This window comes from Bubalus kerabau, chromosome 22 (genome assembly GCF_029407905.1).
Source record: "Bubalus kerabau isolate K-KA32 ecotype Philippines breed swamp buffalo chromosome 22, PCC_UOA_SB_1v2, whole genome shotgun sequence".
Lineage (NCBI taxonomy): Eukaryota > Metazoa > Chordata > Mammalia > Artiodactyla > Bovidae > Bubalus > Bubalus kerabau.
Genome location: NC_073645.1, coordinates 49637393 through 49655551, shown reverse-complemented (window position 1 = coordinate 49655551; position 18159 = coordinate 49637393). Strand labels below are relative to the sequence as shown.

Genomic DNA, 18159 nt, shown 5'->3' with positions numbered 1-18159 from the left:
GAGCCTGGTGGGCTGCCGTCTCTGGGGTCGCACAGAGTCGGACACGACTGAAGCGACTTAGCAGCAGCAGCAGCAGTTGTAGCTCAGTCAGTAAAGAATCTGCCTGCAATACCGGAGACTCAGGTTCGATCCCTGGGTCAGGAAGATCCCCTGGAGGAGGAAACGACAACCCACTACAGTATTCTTGCCTAGAGAAGCCCATGGACAGAGGAGCCTGGCAGGCTATTGTCCATGGGGGTTGCAAGAATCGGACATTACTGAGTAACTAAACCACCACTTTCCATCATCTTGATACGAGAGGTGAAGGGTGCCGCTCCCTGGCAACAACATGTCCCTGATGTGAATTTTCTGAAAGAAACCCGACTCTCTGACACCAAGGCTGGCAGCTTGCGGAACTCTCAGAGAAAGCTCTCTATTTCACGCTAACGCACATTTAAAAAATAGAGGTCAAAACCATTTCATTCAAGGTGGCCCAGGATTTTTTTTTCCAGTGCATGTGCAAGCATAGCCTGAGTGTCACACGGACAGAATGCCAAATGAGCCATGTTAAGAACGATCAGGTTCCTGACCTGACAATTTTCCTCTGACGCTCAGCAAATTCGCCACAACGCCAAGAGGGCTTGCTCTAGTCATTCTGTGATGCCATCCAGAAGCATTAATCAAACACTGCAGCATCATTGGAAAACAGCCTTTCCACGTAGGTGTTTGTAACAATCTATTGCATGGAGCTATTTCTGAAACCACAGAAGCCTTGGGTACCGTCCAGTTCCAAACCCCGCCTGTGGGCTCTGGGCCATCAGCAGAGCACCAGCTGGTAATTCTGCGGTGCTACTCTTGATCCACAGGCCTGGAAAATTTAGGGGCCTCTGGGATCCAAGTCCCTTGCATGGAGGCCCCACGAAGCTCAGGACTCACTAGCTGTTGGGCAGCCCCTTGAGGGCAGAGCTGGGGGCTGAACCTGGCCTCTTGGATGTGACAGTCACATTCTGGCAAGCCTCTGGTCTGCACCCTCTCTTCCTGGAGGAGGGGGCCACCATGGATTAACCTCCTCTGCTTCAGAAGGGAAAACAACGGCTCCATCCAGTAGAGACAATCTCTGAGAGCTAAGGGATATGCCCACCAAGCAAAGCCACCTACCAGCCTTAAACTTCCATGTCTTGAAATGGGATATGTTTGCAGTCTTTTATTTTTTCTTGTTTTTCTTTCTTTCTTCTTCTTCTTTTTTTTTTTTTTTTACTGTACCATGCAGCATTTGGGATCTTAGTTCCCCAAGTGGGGCTCAAACCTGTTTCCCTCGCAGTGGAAGCTCGGAGCCCTAACCTCTGGAGCACCAGGGAAGTCCGGAAAAGGTGTATGTCTTCAATCAAGCAACTGAGGATGCATTCTAAGTGGACTTATTTTCAGCCACAGACTTTACACACCAGGAAGAATGAACCTGCCCTCAGGACCAATCCCGTGCTGCCGTCTCCCATCAGAGCAGAGTGACACCGATCCCCTCCCCAGGAGTCAGCATGGCCCTGGTATTCAGCCTCCAGCCACACAGATCTGAAGCCTTTCTTCTCAGGGAGAACCCCAAGCATGGCTCCTGGCTGAAGGTGCTCTGAAGTTCTGAGGATAAGGAGATTGTGAGAGGCACCGAGTCCACTCATGAGATAAACTGACCCCCCGGCTACAGCCAGGTTCCCCGGTTTTTGTTTTCCGGGATTTGCTTCAACCATCTCCTAGCAGAGATGGCGTGCTTGGCTTTTCACTCAATGTGTCTGAAACTCAGCCAGTGAGGAGGCGGCTTCTGCAGCCGGAGCTTCCAGGATGTGACAGAGCCGGGTCAGACGTCCGGGCTGCAGGGCTCACCAGGGCTGTGAGTCATGAGGTGATGCTGCTCTCGCGCTGGTAAAAATAACAGTGAAGTGGTGAGACCCAGCTTCCAAATGGAGCTCCTTCCACAAGAATAGGCCGCAAAAATGCCACCAGCTCACCTGCTTGAAATTCAGGGGGTTTGGACCAAACTGAGGGATAACACAACACCCAGTGTTAATTCTGAGATGCTATCCTCCACCACGCTGCAGGGGCAGTTTGGGCTGGCATGATTTATTTTGCATTCAGGTCTTTGTCATCTCATTTCCTTGTGTTTTCTTCAGTTACCCAATCACCCATTCCCTCAGGACTGGGAGGGTGAGGCGGGGACGCCAGCACCTGGCGCAGGAAGGTCATAATCAGGGCTCCTAGGCACTGAGAGCTCTTGGTGTCCAGGTGCCCAGTCCTGCCCGCCTCTCTCCCCGGGCTCTGGGGCTAGCCTGAGAGCTGGTCTGGCCATCTCTCCCCATTCTCCTTCCTGTGCGGTGCCCAAGGGACCCAGCTCCTATGGGGACTTGAACCTTGGTCACTCCTCTCAGTGTGTAAACCCATGTTGATAACAGGGCCTCACCTTAGCGTGCATGCTCAGCTGCTCAGTCATATCCAACTCTTTTGAGACCCCATGACCCGTAGCCCACCGGGCTCCTCTGTCCATGGCAACAACACTGGAATGGGTTACCATGTCCTCCTCCAGGGGGTCTTCCGGGCCCAGGTATCGAACCCTCATCTCCTGAGCCTCCTGCATTGGCAAGCAGATTCTTTACCATTCGAGCCGCTGGAGAAGCCCCTTCATCTATGACTATACACCTTTAACTGACTGACCTAAAATGTACCCCTTTCAAGGCAGGGAACTTCAAGGTTTGTAGGTGGCTTTGACTGGACAGCCTGCTCCTTCGTTCTTAGGAATCCATGTGAAGTGAAAGGGGGGACTGGGAAGAGAACTGCCATGCAAAACCCAAATGGGGCTGAAATGTGTAGTTCTGGCCCGATTTGGGGACCATGGCAGACCCAAACACGGCTCTCCCCTGAGTTCAGGTAGAATGGGGCCAGAAGTACCAGCAGGCCCAGCTGACATCTGCCGCACAGCCACAGAAATCAAACAGAACCAGCTCGGCCTCATCTGTGAAAGAGCTTTACTAGGACGCTTGGGGGTGCTGTGTGTGTGCTCAGTGGCGTCCGACTCTGTGACCCCATGGACTGTAGCCCATCAGGCTCCTCTGTCCATGAAATTTTCCAGGCAAGAGTACTGGAGTGGGTTGCCTTTTCCTCCTCCAGGGGGTCTTCCTGACCCAGGGATCGAACCCGCATCTCCTCTGTCTCCTGCATTGGCAGGCGGGTTCTTTACCACCGAGCCACATTAGTTGCCTTCAATCATTTATTTATGTCTCTTGCTCCAAAAAGGAGGCAAAGCAGCATAGGGAGTATTAAATCACAGTCACTCACTCACACACTAGCACTTGTATGCAGGCCCAGAGAGACAGGGTCCCTGCTAGAAGGCCTCCACGCTAGAAGGGGAGGGAGTGGATGAATATGGCTTTTCCAAAGAGTAGTGAGTAGCAGAAAGTCCCCAAGGACCAAAAGTCTCATAGGGAGGACCGGCAGCTCTAGGGGTGATGGGAATACCTTCCCAGAAACTAATGATGAAAGCGGGAGAATTATAAAGATCTATCTGGAAGTATAGAAGGCAATGGCAGCCCACTTCAGTACTCTTGCTTGGAGAATCCCAGGGACTGGGGAGCCTGGTGGGCTGCTGTCTCTGGGGTCGCACAGAGTCGGACATGACTGAAGTGACTCAGCAGCAGCAGCTGGAAGTATATCATGTTCCCAGAAGGAAAAAAAAAAAAAAAAAAAGTCCTTTATTGCAAAACACCCCAGGGGAACATTCCAGTGCCCTGACCATCACTGCTCACACCGGAGCTGGCTTCAGAGATTGAGAAGAGACACTCAGAAGGGGCTCAGGGCTTGGGGCTTACCGCCGCAGGCCCTGTCCTGAAATTTGAAAGAATTTTGTCTCTGAATCTGTGTTCAGAGAAGAGAAGTCTGACGGGACAGCTCTGCACTGCGCCGGGGGCTTGGGGGTATCGACTCACACCTTCTGTCGCCTTCCCGGGCAGGATCCTGCAGGTCCATTTCTGGCCCCCAATACACATACGCCTCCTGCTGAGTTCCAGAGCAGGAGCTGGGCATCCCTGAGGATCTTTGCGCCCTGAAAGAATCCCCCTGCCCCAGGGAGTGTGGCATTAAATGGGAGGTAGGAAACGCTCTGGCAGGTCTGCAGAGAGGCCACAGAAGAAAGGAAAAAGCTCTTTTCCTGCTTTTTGAACAAGCAATCAGGATCTTGTGTAGCCGACCCTGGTCTTGCTAAGTGCCGCCCCAGGCACTGCGGAGAACGCAAAATGCAGTTTCCTTTCTGCTACCTGGTGGTCTCCCGAGTCTCCCTCAGACATTCGTTCATTTGTTCATTCATCTACAGTACACAGAGGGCTGCCAGGCGCCAGGCCGCCATGGGAGATTCGGATTGGGACATTCTGGGTCCTCCAGAAGGTGGCACTCCCCCATGTGGCCTGGTCAGCCCTGGGGCAGATCCACTGTTTTCTGTGCCTCTTCAAGGGTCCAGTCAAGCGTTAGCTTCCTGTTTTGTGTCCCACATTACATAAATCATGGGAAAAGTAGATAACAGGCATTTTAAAAAATATGCATTTTCGCTAGCTAAAGAGGCAGCTCTCTACCATCTGACCATTCTCTGAATTTGGTTTTCATTCCTCAAGGTTAGCATTTCATTCTCTGTAGACCCTGCCCCTGAAGGAAAAACCCTTTCCTGTGGATTTTTGGAGCACACCGGCTAGGACCTCTGAGGCACCTCTGACACAGTTTTCCGTCTTTCCCAGAATCTGGTGGAGAAATTTCAGTGAATCATTGTCTCAGTTATCTGCTCACCCTTGGTCAAGCCCACTGGGTTCTGTGATTCGGTGCAATTTCAACTTTTTTTTTTTTCAAACTCCCCAGGGATACTGTGATATATACAACAGACATATTTTTATGAGTTACAACCCAGCTGAAGTAAAAGTTATTATTATTTCTTTAACCTTTAAAGTGTGGCTCAGATGGTCAAGAATCTGCCCACCAGGCAGGAGAATTGGGTTCAATCTCTGGGTCAGGAAGATCCCCTGGAGAAGAGCATGGCAACCCACTCCAGTATTCTTGCCTGGAGAATCCCATGGACAGAGGAGCCTGGTGGGCTACAGTCCAAGGGGTCGCAAAGAGTCAGGCACGACCGAGTGACTAACACTTTCACTTTCAAACTGAGTTTCAGAAAGGGCTCAAGCACAACCACAGTCTGATGAAGAATGAAGACTCCCATCTGTTTACAAATGCCCAGATGCGGTGCTTGATATCCTGGCGAGGTTCTGAATTTCTGACACGATACCTGGATTTCAAGCACGGAATGGGGACGTCTGGAGCACCGCCTAGACGTCTGGCAGCGGTGACTCCGCTTATGGACAGAGAGGGAGGCGCCCGCTCCAGGCTGCAGTTTGGCCCTTGGGGCAGCTGGTTCTTCCTGAGCTTTGCCAGGCCTGGGAGCGGCCGCCCTGATGAAGATGTGTCTCCTGTGCAGGGAAACAGCTGGGGGAAGCGCTGAACCTGGGCCTAGGATGCTGGTTAGAAGCAGATGGTCCCCACAGAAAAGCAACGGCCTCGTGCACTTTCCAGCATCCTCACTAGGAACACAGATGACTTTTTGGCCATTCATGTTGTACTAGAACTTTTCTAGGATATTCCCTGGTGGCTCAGTGGTAAAGAATCCGCCTGCCAATGCAGGAGCCGTGGGTTCGACCCCTGGGTCGGGAAGATCCCCTGGAGAAGGAAATGGCAACCCACTCCAGTATTCCTGCCTGGGAAATCCCATGGACAGAGGAGCCTGGCGGGCTGCAGTCTATGAGGGTCACAAAAGGCACGACTTAGCGACTACACAACAGCAAGAGAACTATCCTATTGCTTCCGCAGTCCCGTCTCGGGTGGACGGAATCCTGGAGCCTTGCAGAGGTGGGTGGTTAAGGAGGTGGGCCACTTGACTAAAGCCACCCAGCCAGTTGGGAGAAAACAGCGAGCCTCCTGACTCCCTAGGTGGGCCCCTCCTCTGCTCCTTTGCGGGTAGTGTTATTTGATCGGACCCACTTCACAGAGCTGCCCAGCTGCCCTGCCACGGCACACCATCTCCCTTTGTTGTTCTTCTCTGATTGGCACCATCTCCTGCTACCTCCAGACCTTCCTGGTCCCGGCATGTGCCATCCCGGTGCTCACCCATCTTCTCAGGCAGTGCCGTGGAAATCGATGCCAGGTGCCCTGGGTGCAGGGCAGGCACCTGGACTGCTTCCCTAGAGGCTCCCTGCTCTCTGCTTGGCCCTGGCAGGTGTGCGTCAAGGTGAAGACAGATGGTCTTCACTCCCCATTCATCTCAAGGAGCTGGGCTGAACTACCGCTGAGTGGAAGCAGTCTGGCAGTGAGCCTGAGATGGGAACAGAACAGCTCTGTCCCCAAGACGATCCTGGAGCTCCTGTCACTTAAGGTGATGGACACCAGGGGTCACCAGACCCCAGCTGGGCAGACAGAGGCCACCTGGGGGAGGCCGTGTGAACTGGCACGGACACTGACTCTCTTACTGGGCTTTCTGTTAGGGAAACCTGAAGTGAAGTGAAAGCCGCTCAGTCGTGTCTGACTCTTTGTGACCTCACGGACTGTAGCCTGCCAGGCTCCTCTGTCCATGGGATTCTCCAGGCAAGAATACTGGAGTGGGTTGCCATTCCCTTCTCCAGGGGATCTTCCTGACCCAGGGTTCAAACCCAGGTCTCTCGCATTGTAAGTGGATTCTTTACTGACTGAGCCACCAGGGAAACCCTACCGCATGGCATTGCAAGTGGAGTGGATTTGCTGCAACATGGAAAAAAAAAGTTTTAAAAAATTACACAACTTACAAAAACACTGTTACAGAGAGAGATGTTTTGGCTGTTTGACAAAGCACTGTCCCCGCCAGTGGACAGCGTCACAGTCTCAGGGTGGCATCGCTGCCATTTCACACCAGCCGCGGAGGCTGAGTGCCTCGTCTTAGTGATGCTCCTGCGTCCCCTCGCCCCAAACCCACATTACTCAGGTTCTATCAAAAATAATTTTTAAAAGGAAACATGACTTAATCCTCAGCTGCACAGGAGGAAAACATAGAGTCACGGGTAGTGAATCACTCATGAAAAATTAAATAAATCCACCCACGGCGGGAAACAGCACCACAGAATGTCGGTGTTGGCTTCACGTTGGAAGGAAGCCAAAAGCAGGTCCTGGAAATCATGATGCCTCTGAATCTGATCTTGCTCACGTTATGTGCACTTGAGATCTCCAACTTCATCTCCGCAGCACACGCCTCCAGCCTGGTTTTATTTATTTCTTTGGAGAGCCGTCACAAGAGGGGAGCAGAGTGGCACTGGAGTTTCCATGGTATCCGAGGAGACTGAGCAACTCGCCCTGCTTGTCCATCACTTCTGGTGAAAGAGATCCCATCGCAGGCCCCCAGAAGCCTTTGCCAGGATGGATGGCAAAACAGTGGAAGAGGGACCCTTGTTTTATTAACTAATGCTTCTGCTTAAGTTTTGAAATCAAAACCCACAGTTTCCAACTTTTCTTTCCTGTATGTATGTGAGCAACATCACAGAAAGATTGCTTTTCCAAAATTGTTTTCTGGGAGCCAAATGCTCTTTTATAGGTCCCCACTTCTTCTGGGGGACAGGGGGAGAGCTACTAGAAATAAGAGGGCAGGGGCGAGAAGGCACCAAAATAGATGCTTGCTTTCCAAAGGGAAGATTATAAAACACGGACAGATTTCATCTTGGAATGGAAGGCGATGGGCCCCGGATATGGAGGACACGCAGCAGTGGTTACTTGAGGGGCATTTCTGCTGTTCATGAAAAATCCAGAGAGAACCCACCCCTGAGCACAGACCTTTATGTCATGAAGGGACCTTTAAAAAAATCCTCACCAGGCTCTAGACTTTTTAGACAAAGAAGGTGTGACTCAGACATGAAGGGACACGTCTAATTCATTCAGCTTTCTCCAGCTAAACTCTATTTCTGTCCACTCCTTGTCTGGGCTACTGCGCAGAACACACACTCAGAATTGCTAAAGAACGGACTCTAATAGAGACCGTACAGGCAGTATTTCCTGAAATCAGAATGAGGATCTACCACTGTGTTTTTTCAAGTTCTGGCACAGTCACGAGCCTGCAGGAGACACCTGATAAACACCAGGCGGGTGAATGGACAGGCTATTGGCCACAGAGAAAGGAAGCCTGGCAAAAGTGTTGGAAGAGATTAGAAAACTGGATTCAGTCAGCAGATAACATGTGGAAACATTTTGGAACCCTGGCCAAAATCAACTTAGGCGATCATAAAACTGTTCCCAAATAGAAATATCAGCCAGAAAACTGTTTGCAGAATCCATGGGATACGCTCTTAGTTAGTAATGAACTCTATTACTTTCGTAACAGTAAAATCACATTTTCCATAAAAGTGTGATTTCCATCTTCGACAGGTCTGGCCCTCACCTTTGGAGAAGATGTTGAGAGCTGATTGGTTTCCAGGTGTGAAAGGAGCCTGGGCTCCGTGCAGGGGACACAGGGACTGTGAGCCCCCTCCCTACTCACTTCTCCACAGCCCCCCAAGTGTGCTTCCTCATCTTTCTTGCAGAAGGGAGAATGCACCCTAGACTGACTCCAGGCGTCACGAGGCTCAAGGAGCTCGCTTTGCAAGCCGTTCCCTGCCCCGCGTGCGCGTGGGCTGTCAGTGCCGCTCAGTTCTCAGGATAAGCCTTTTACGACATTATCTGGCAAAACAGGAAAGAGATCAAGTCCTGTTTCGGGGCATGATAATTTCCACCAACGTGATGTTTAAAAAAAAAAAATTAACTTCTCAACAGCAACACAGTAGCTTTAAAAATATGTATACATATCTAACACCTGAACACAAAATCAGCACCATTTCTGAGAGCAGATGTATCTTGGGAGAGTCGTCTGAAATCAGTTAAATACCGTCAACATGTATTTTTAAAATGTTGTTAGAATGCCATCGGCCCCCATCACGAAATAACACAAATCCAAGTTCTGGCTTTGGTTTATGCTCATTTCAGTTCAAAACAAGGAGAAAAGCTACTCAGAGAATCCATTATGTGACGCATTTTGGTTCAGCAATTCGACGGGGATCTTTTCCTTTCCAACATTTTAAATAGTTGATAGCAAACTCTGCATCGTAAGAAGCAGTCTTTAAAACAGTCACTTCCAATTGGCAATTTTGGAAAGAATGCACAGACTCTCACGGTGCCTGCATGACCCAGTTCACACAGGGCTGCCCCCCGCCCCACCCGCCGCCCCCGCCGCCCAGGATGGGGCTGAACTGGGGGTGAGGCCCCTTGTCCAGTGGGGACTCGTCCATGGTCCTTCAGGACTCCTTCCTGACTCCGCGGCTCAATGGGTCTGAGAACATGTTCTCTGTAAGTCACGCCCCCAACAGTTTTATAAATGTCTTATCTTCCTTCCCCCCAGCGTCAACGCTGCCTCTCGCCAGGCAGTGGGCACAGATCTGCAACTGACTATGCCATCTGTCCCCGCAACGTCCGCCACACGGACGAGACAAGCTTGTCCCCAGACGGTCAGCCCCGCCTCGTGAGCCCAGACACCAGCTCCCGGGAGACCTGCTTGCTGCTCGACCACCCAGGCACAGCCCGCTTTCTCAGCTTGCCACCGGTAACTAAAATGCCACTTCACAAATCTAGTTGTTAAGGGAAATGAAAGGGGTGGTTTCGACTATAAAAATAGAAAATGTCTGATTTAAAACGGATAGGATTTTGATGTGTCATCCAGGCAGCCCAGGGCCCCAGCGATGGTTGGGGATTGTTTTCCTAAAAACTGAACCTCACATGACTTCCTACCAGCCCCCAAGCAGAGCGCTCTCTGGACCATCCCCACGCACCACTTGGCCCGGCCGTGGCCAAGAATCCAACAGGGCGCCGTTAAAACAGTTTCCTGAAGCATCGGTTCCAGATTTCCTGCCCAGGGCGGCACAGAGTTAACCCAAGGGCTTGCTAATGTTTCATTTAATGGATGCTTCCTGATAATATTCTTTAACCCAGTTTTTAAATACCTTAGGGATGATTGGGGTGGCCAAAAACTTCGCTTGGGTTTTTCCGTCAGATGTTACAGAAAAACCCGAACAAAGGTTTTGATCAACCCAAAATATCACATAAATATAAAACACAGCATGATTCCCCAGGGATAAAAAAGGCTGCTCTTCGGCTTTGCTTTACCTCGTGTCCCACGTGGACGATGCTGGGCACCCATCCTGGCCCGAGAGAATCCATGTCTTCCTGCCAGCTGGAAAAGGATCTCTAGAAGAATTCCAGCTCTGAGCTGGGTCTGCTGGGAGCTCAGAGATGAGAAGCGCATTTATATAGGAGATCTGTGTTCCTATTTTCCCTAAGCGGAAACTCTGACAGCTCAATATCCCTGCCTTTGCTATATGACAAATGAATACCTAGCAGACACTTTCGGGAGGCACTTCTTGGAAGAACGTTGAAACTTCCCTGGGGTGGGAAACGGAAATGGAAACAAGCGAGGGATTAATGCGTTTGTCACCATCAGATCCAAAGGCATTGTTCCAACTGGTGTCAGCTTCTACTCTCGTCTGAGGGAAAGGAACGGCTTCGTTGTTGGGAGAAACACGTTTTGCTTGGACAGGACAGTCCATGCGTGTTAATAAACCCCCCAGGACGTGTCGAATGAAGGAAATAGGAATCGGATCTCTTAGAAAGTTTTCTAATCTCCTGTGCTCTGCACATGACGTTTCTCTCGTCTTCCTGTAGACTCGGAAAGCGGCACAGGCCACACAGCCCCTGTCCTGCCAGCAGGACTGCAACCCGAGACGGACAGAAGGCACGCTTGAGGTGCTCCCCCTGCCTCGGGAGAGCAAGGCCCCTGCCCGTGATTTGAACCTTCAGATTCTTCATTCCTTTCAGCCAGGGAGAAAAAAATGACTTGGCAGAGGACAATCGTGTGTATTGAAACTCATAGAGTTGGAAGCACAGAGCCTTACAGAGGACAAGGCTAGTGAATGGATATTCTAGGTGAATTTTAAAATTAAATTCACCGTTACTTGTAATTAACACTTCAAATTTTCTTTTATTCCTAGAGTATTTCCATGAACCACAGTGCAATCACCAAGCTGCAGTATGATTTAGTTTTACTTACTGGTGGATACCGTTTGGTATAATAATGTATTTAACAAGACCTCAAAGAGCCTGGAGAAAATATTTAAACCTTAATTGTGTATCTTCCGTATATTCTTAATTCTGAAATTTCACTACATTTTTTTAAAACACTAAGCAACTGAGATCCTTAGAGTTGCAAGTATTCTCCAGTTGAGGGAACTTTGGTCATTTTTGATCGATATGAACTACAGTTATTACTTCCCACATCTATTTTTAAATATTGAAAAAAGAAGAAAATATGAGAATGGGTGGTTGTACTAAAAAGACTCCTCTTAATCCAGTTTAAAATTGTCCTTTTTAAAAAAAAAAAAGTCAAATATTAAGCCAGTGTCTTTTTTAAATGAAAAAATCATGTTATTGCTAGACAAGGAAATGATTTTTGATATCCATTATAGTACAGCAAATATATCACTACCTTGTTACATGCCTTCATTATTTTTTTTAATAGTTTGATTTATTTATTGGTTTTGGCTGTGCTGGGTTTTCGTGGCTGAGCATGGGCTTTCTCTAGCTGCCATGGTCAAGCTTCTCATTGCGGTGATGCCTCTTGTTGCAGAGCACGGGCTCCAGGGCACAGGCTCAGTAGCTGTGCCGCCTGGGCTTAGTCGCTCCCTGGCATGTGGGATCTTCCCAGACCAGGGATCAAACCCATGTCTCTTGTGTTGGTATGTGGATTCTTTACCACTGAGCCACCAGGAACAAAAACAATTTTATTAAACGCTTATTCTTGGGGTCATTTCACTTAAAGTCACAAGAATCCTGGGAATTGCTGACAGATAAGAACGAGGTTGGCAAGTTCACCCCTCTGGGGCCACTGGCCTGAGTGTGGACGGTGGCCTGGGATGGCCTCCAACCTCAAGCGGCCTTGGCCTCCAACCAAGGTGACCTATTTATTTAGCTCTAAATGACTCAAAAAGCAAGTGTCCAACCTCACGAATTAAAAATAAATTCCTTTCTATTAGTTGAAACCCTGAAGCTCTGGAAGAGAAGCTCACAACAGTTTAGCAATGAATTTGCCACAGGCTAAGAGACCTATGATTCCAAACAAAGGCAGCAATAGGTAGCTGTGGTAGGTAGGCAAGTTCATGCTTCTAGCAGACTTCCCTCACATTGAAGAGGAAGATTCTGGAAATCAGAAGCACTCTTAGTCTAAGGACTCACAGCACCCCGAGCACAACTCCACCTTCCTGCTAAAAAGGAGGCTGGGACCAGGGGGAGGAGATGCTGCCTGAAGCTCTGGCTGCCAAGCGCCCCTGGCGAGACAGAGGTCAGAAGTCGGACTCCTACACAGACGCCCAGCAGCTTTCAGGGGAGGAACTTCCAAATCTGCGACTGGTTTGAGACGGTGGGAGCTAGGGGCTCCCAAGTCATGGGCTCACTCAACTGAGAGCCAGGCGGACCCAGGCGCAGCCTGGCAGCAGGTCGACCAGCTGAAAGGGCAGGAAACCCTCGGGCGAGCGGCTGTGGCGACTAGCGTAAAGGGGCTGATGCTGAGTCGAGAGCCAAGGGAGGCGAAGGTTGGCCACGTCTAATACGTCACGATCCGCACCTAGTTTCAGAAGGAGATGAGTCTGGGGGCCTGCCCTCCCGCATTTCATCGCAGCATGGTCGGGACCTGCAGCTTTTCACCGGCAACAGGTTTAACATCCTTGCCAACCCATTTGAATGAACAGTACCTCTCGCTTGGGATCCTAAGACAAGAAGGGATGGTGGACTTCCTATAATTAAGTCTCCATCCCACTAATATTGTTCCCGTAATGACCCTTCTCTTTGATTCCCACCCTGGACATTTGCCCGAGGAAAGCATGCCACTCAGAACCATCCACATCCAATAATTACAGGGTAAAGAACATGGACAACGGAATGAGTTAAGTAGGAAACAGAAGTTTTCCTCTTCTTTGTCTTGATAAATCATGGACTATATTTAGCACTTTTCAAGATAAGCAGAAACAGTCCATATGACCAGAACGTCCTTGATCATACCAGGAATAACCATAAGCATGGATGCCCAGATGAAAGGCACAGCCTTGAAAAAAGGGGGCCAAAGAATTGACCCATCGGCCTTAGAATAATTCTGAACAGAGTCAAGGCTTTTCAAACAAGGTGATACATTTGAGAAAGGCAACTGCCCACATCCCGGTTCACTCACGAAAGGCACGCACACAGGAGGGCAGAACAGATGTTCCCTGCCCATAGGCTGCAGCCACTTCAAAAGCTCTTAGATGGTCTTCCCTCAATTTCCTTAGGAAACTTGACCGCAGTAAGTTGATGAAGGGAACACAGAAAAGGTGATGGGATTTCTTTCCTAAGTACCAGGACCTGGAGGCTGTAGCGTGCTGCCTCCAAAAGGCAAAAACTGATGGAATGCCAACACTGTTTTTTTTCTTTCTTTTTTTTTTTTCACTAAAAGTGCAATCCAGAAAAGCTCCTTTTCAGCAGTTTTCCCCACAGCAGATCAATTTAAGAAGCAATTACCATCAAAGCAATTATGTACCCTGTGCTCCCAACAGCCCCCGAATGTGTGCCACTGAGATAAGACGAGGCCCTTTTCAGAGTGAGGACAAGTCAGTGACGGAAAGCATGTGGACACTGCGTTCTCAACAATGCATTTCAGGGCTCTGAGCAGCTGAGCCAGATTCGAAAAACCAAAAAAAAAAAAAAAAATTATATAACCAAAAGCGTGATATGGGCCTGCTCAAGCCAGTTAAGGCATAAAATTCAAATATAACACGCTGACCACATGACCTTCTTTCTCTAGAAGATAATGCTTCTCTAACAATGAAAGCCAACACATTCTTTTTTTTCCACTAGTTAATTACACACCAGAGATAATTTTTGAAAAGTTTTGTACTCACCAAGGGAAAACGAGGGCTATAGTCTGAAAAAGAAAGAGAAAAAAAGAGAGGGTCAGTTTTCCAGTTAAAAACAGTGCTCTTTTTTGCCACTGCTTTCTCCACAGCACTAGTTGAATGTGCTTATTTTTCCCTCATGATTTGGGAGCTTCAGGAGACTCGGGTTCAATTCCTGGGTCAGGAAGGTCCCCTGGAGAAGGGGATGGCTACCCAGTCCAGTATTCTTGCCTGGAGAATCCCATGGACAGAGGAGCCTGGTGAGCCACAGTCCATGGGGTCTCAAAGAGTTGGACATGACTGATGAACTCACACACACACACTGACACCTTTTAATCCCGACAGTAATAACGCCTTTTCCCCACAAATATCAGCTTTCAAAAGCGTCCTGCCCTGAGCGCTCCTGTAGTCTCTGCTTGTCCACTGACGGGTGACCAGGAAGCGGGCACCCCTGATCTGAAGTGTTGGCCTCTGGCAGCCAAGGCTCCATCTGTCAGGGGCTCCTTCTGTGACCAGCAGTGTCCCTTCCTCCCGAGCCAACCCCATCAGCCCATCTCTCCACAGACAGCCTCTTCAAACCCGCTGGGGACACCTCCCTGCACCCCAGTTTTCCAGCTCAGTCAGTATCCAGCTTACTCACCATTCATCTAGCTCTCATGCTCTTTTGGTATTCAACAACTCTACTGGGATATCATTTACATCCCATATAGTCCACCCAATTAAAATATACAATTCAGCGGCATTTAGCACAATCACAGGCTTCCCAGGTGGCACAGTGGTGAAGAATACACCTGTCAATGCAGGAAACGCAGAAGATGCGGGTTTGATCCCTGGGTCAGGAAGATCCCCTGGAGGAGAAAATGGCAACCCACTCCAGTATTCTTGCCTAGAGAATCCCATGGACAGAGGATCCTGGTGAGCTACCGTTCATGGGGTCGCAAAGAGTCAGACGCGATTGAGCAACTGAGCACACACATGACACCCGGAAAGCCCCAGTGAGTCCCCACATGCACCCACGCAGCACAGCCACAGTTTCACCACCTTCCTCACCATCTACCTGGAGCACACTTCATCATCCCAAAGGAAACCCCCTACCCATTAGCTCCTAATTCCCCCAGCCCACCCTCTCCCCACCTATTGGCCCCAGGCAACCACTAATCTGTTTTCCGATATGGATCTGCCAATTCTGGAAAATTCATATCAACAGGGTCCAACAGCGACCGGCTGCTTTCACGGAGTACGCTTTTGAGGTTTACGCTTTTGAGGTTCACCCATGCCATGGCCTGTACTAGTTCTGACTCCTTTCTATGGAAGGATACCATTCCATTATGTGGACGGACCACCTTCTGTTTATCCACTCTGCTCAGCCGAACAACATGACCGTGTTCTAGGATCTTGTGTGTGCGGCCAGTAAGGCAGCCTCATGCCGGGGCTGGGAGCCTGCATCTCCTAATGGCTGGAGACCTCACCCTGTTATCATCACCTTTCTGCCCTGACGGACGGTGGAATCATGCTTTGATGTCACTATTGTTTAAACAGCAAATGCAATATGTGGCATTTTCCACCAAAATAGACCACTTATCTTAGTCATGGCCAGGCTAGATGTGTTAAACCAATTACATTGATAACAAGTTGTTGCGCTAATTGAAAAGTTGACCTGGGAAGTAGGTTTGAAGCCAAAGCAGCAGAAGAAATCATTCTAATGTTGAGGAATCTTGCGTCTGTGTATGCGTGTGTGTGCTTAGTCGCTCAGTTGAGTCCGACTCTTCTGCGACCCCGAGGACTGTAGCCCATCACGCCCCTCTGTTCAAGGAATTTTCCTGGCAAGAATACTGCAGCAGACTGGGATTGCCATTTCCTACTCCAGGGGATCTCTGACCCAAGGATCGAACCTGCATCTCTTATACCTCCTGCATTGGCAGGCAGATTCTTCCCACTGTGCCACCTGGGAAGCCCAATCTTGCATCTACTTATCTGTAATGATGGAACACTGAACGCTCCCCCCTAATACTGAGATAGAAGCAAGAGGGTCCACTCTCTCACTCACATTTAATATTGTCTCGGAAGTCCCAATCAGTGGGAAAAGGCAAGAAAAAAAATACAGAGAAGTTGGAAAGGAAAAATAGGACTTTATGCTCAGATGACAAGATCGTGTACATAGAAAATTCTACAAATCTACAAAGAGGCAATGGAGGCCCAATCTGTTGTGTAGCCAACAGATTGTGTAACTCGATCTGTTTAAAGTCAGAGTTCCCAGAGTGCAAAGGAGCCCAGAATCACACAAAGTGCACCGGGGCAAGACTAGTGGCCAATGAGTGTTGGGTGAGAGGGAATCACTGGGGGTACAGAAACCACTTTTTTATAGAAATAACTTGTTACAAGAGTCCACTTCTTCCAATTCCGCAAAAGAGCTTGGGAAGGTGCTAGAAACAGTGACTTCTGGTCTTTGTCTGGGGCCAAGTATGGGGAGAGGCCAGGGGTCCCAGGTACCCTTGATATATCAGGAGGATTCATAGGAATGCTCACAACTCTCTTCCAATACAACGGCAAATTGTCTTAACGTAAAACAAAACCCCAAGATGTGCAGAAGCAGGCCCGCAGCCTTGAATCAAGCTGAGCTAACAACCACAAGACCAAAAGGCCAGTTGGGTGTAGAACCAGTTGGGCACGGTGTCAACGGATGGTTAAGGAAATGAGAAAGTACGACGGACTACATCCTAAATGAGCCCAATTATTAATCATTTTGAATTAAACTTTGAAGCGAACTTTTTTAAACAAAGCGAAAATACACGAAACAGTGGGCTCTACAGAGAGATCACACATTGCGTTGGCTCCGGGCTCACACATGCTCGCTAGAAACCAAAACTACCAGCTTCTCTGAAGGACAGAATTAGAGCAAAACCCCAGCAACCAGAATATCCTCTGAAGTCAGCTTTCATCACACAAACACTTCCTTTAGCCCAAGACCCTTGTGCAGATGGCTACTGTCACAGTGGCCCAAGGTCTGAAAAGGTGAAATAAGCAGCTTATATGAGGGTAGGGGAAGCTGGTCCCCGTGGACAAACCCACTCCTCTCGGAAGGGGGTTGTCCCTGGGGCGCTTACAAGGCACAGTGCCATGGCTGGATGGGCTCCTGGTCCTCCCGGAACAGCACGATCCTCCAAAAAAGGAGAGGAGAGAAGCTGCCACTTCACTGGGCCCGGCGAGTGCCTAGGTGCCTGTCTGCAGCACCCATAGCCAACAGCCACTCGCAAGAGGCAAGAGGAGGCCCATTTTAAGGATGAGAAGACTGAGGCTCGGCGAGCTCTCTGACCCGTGTCATCCAGAACAGGGAAGCAGGGGTGCTCACCCAGAGATGCTGGGACCACTCTTGGCTGGCCGCCCAGGGGAAGGCAGCCTACACCGTGGCTTCCCCTGGTTTGCTTGTGTTTTCTTTTCTCATCTCCATCCCCCCCACCCCCACCCCAGGGAAGTTGTCACTTCTCCAGGGACCACCTTTCTTTTCTTTACATTCCTAGTGTCTGGGGCGCTGCCTGCCAGGAGGAGGACCCACAGAAGACTTTTTGTCCAGGGTGACAGGGATACTGGAGAATTCCTTAAAGCCTCTTCTAACTCTAGAAGGAGCTCCACTTCGGTCTAAGGGCCGGAAAGATCTAGAAACGCCCAGGCTGGCCACACACTTCCTGTGGGGAAAAACAGTTCTATGGGAGAGGCTGGGCTCACAGAAGCCTGGGCTTCTGACCACAGATGTGTGGAAGTCTGTCCCCAGGATGGACAGGGCCAGCTGCTTGGCTTCAGAGAGCAGAGGCAGGGGGATGTGGCCAGCTAGAAGCCCGGGAAAGAGGCTGTGCTGAGCGAGGCTGTGGAACAGGGGAAGTCCATCAAGGGGGGCGGGGAGGGCAGCCAAGGTCAGGCGGGCGGGCACTCCTCCGGGAAGTGACCTGGCCACAGGGCTGGTCCCGATCGCTCACAAGATATGGAAAGACCCAGTGATGTCACTGTGAATCCAGACCTCGCTCAGAAAAAGGAAAACAGCACCATGCAGAATGGATCCATCGTGGCTGCTCCATTTAAGGCAAACATGAAGATTATTCTGACTTGTCAAGCTCTGAGCTGGGCAGCCTTTCCAAGCTCAGACAGAAGTGAAAGGTCC

General features: G+C 49.7%; 1 protein-coding gene across 2 annotated transcripts in view; it reads right to left on the bottom strand.

Moving 5' to 3' along the window:
• Positions 1-18159, bottom strand: part of PTPRE (protein tyrosine phosphatase receptor type E) — a 178976-nt gene that overhangs the window by 93075 nt on the left and 67742 nt on the right. For both annotated transcript variants that reach the window (XM_055559921.1, XM_055559923.1), the window contains exon 2: positions 14013-14035. The gene's annotated coding sequence lies outside the window, so the exon portion shown is untranslated. The remainder of the gene's footprint in view (positions 1-14012; positions 14036-18159) is intronic.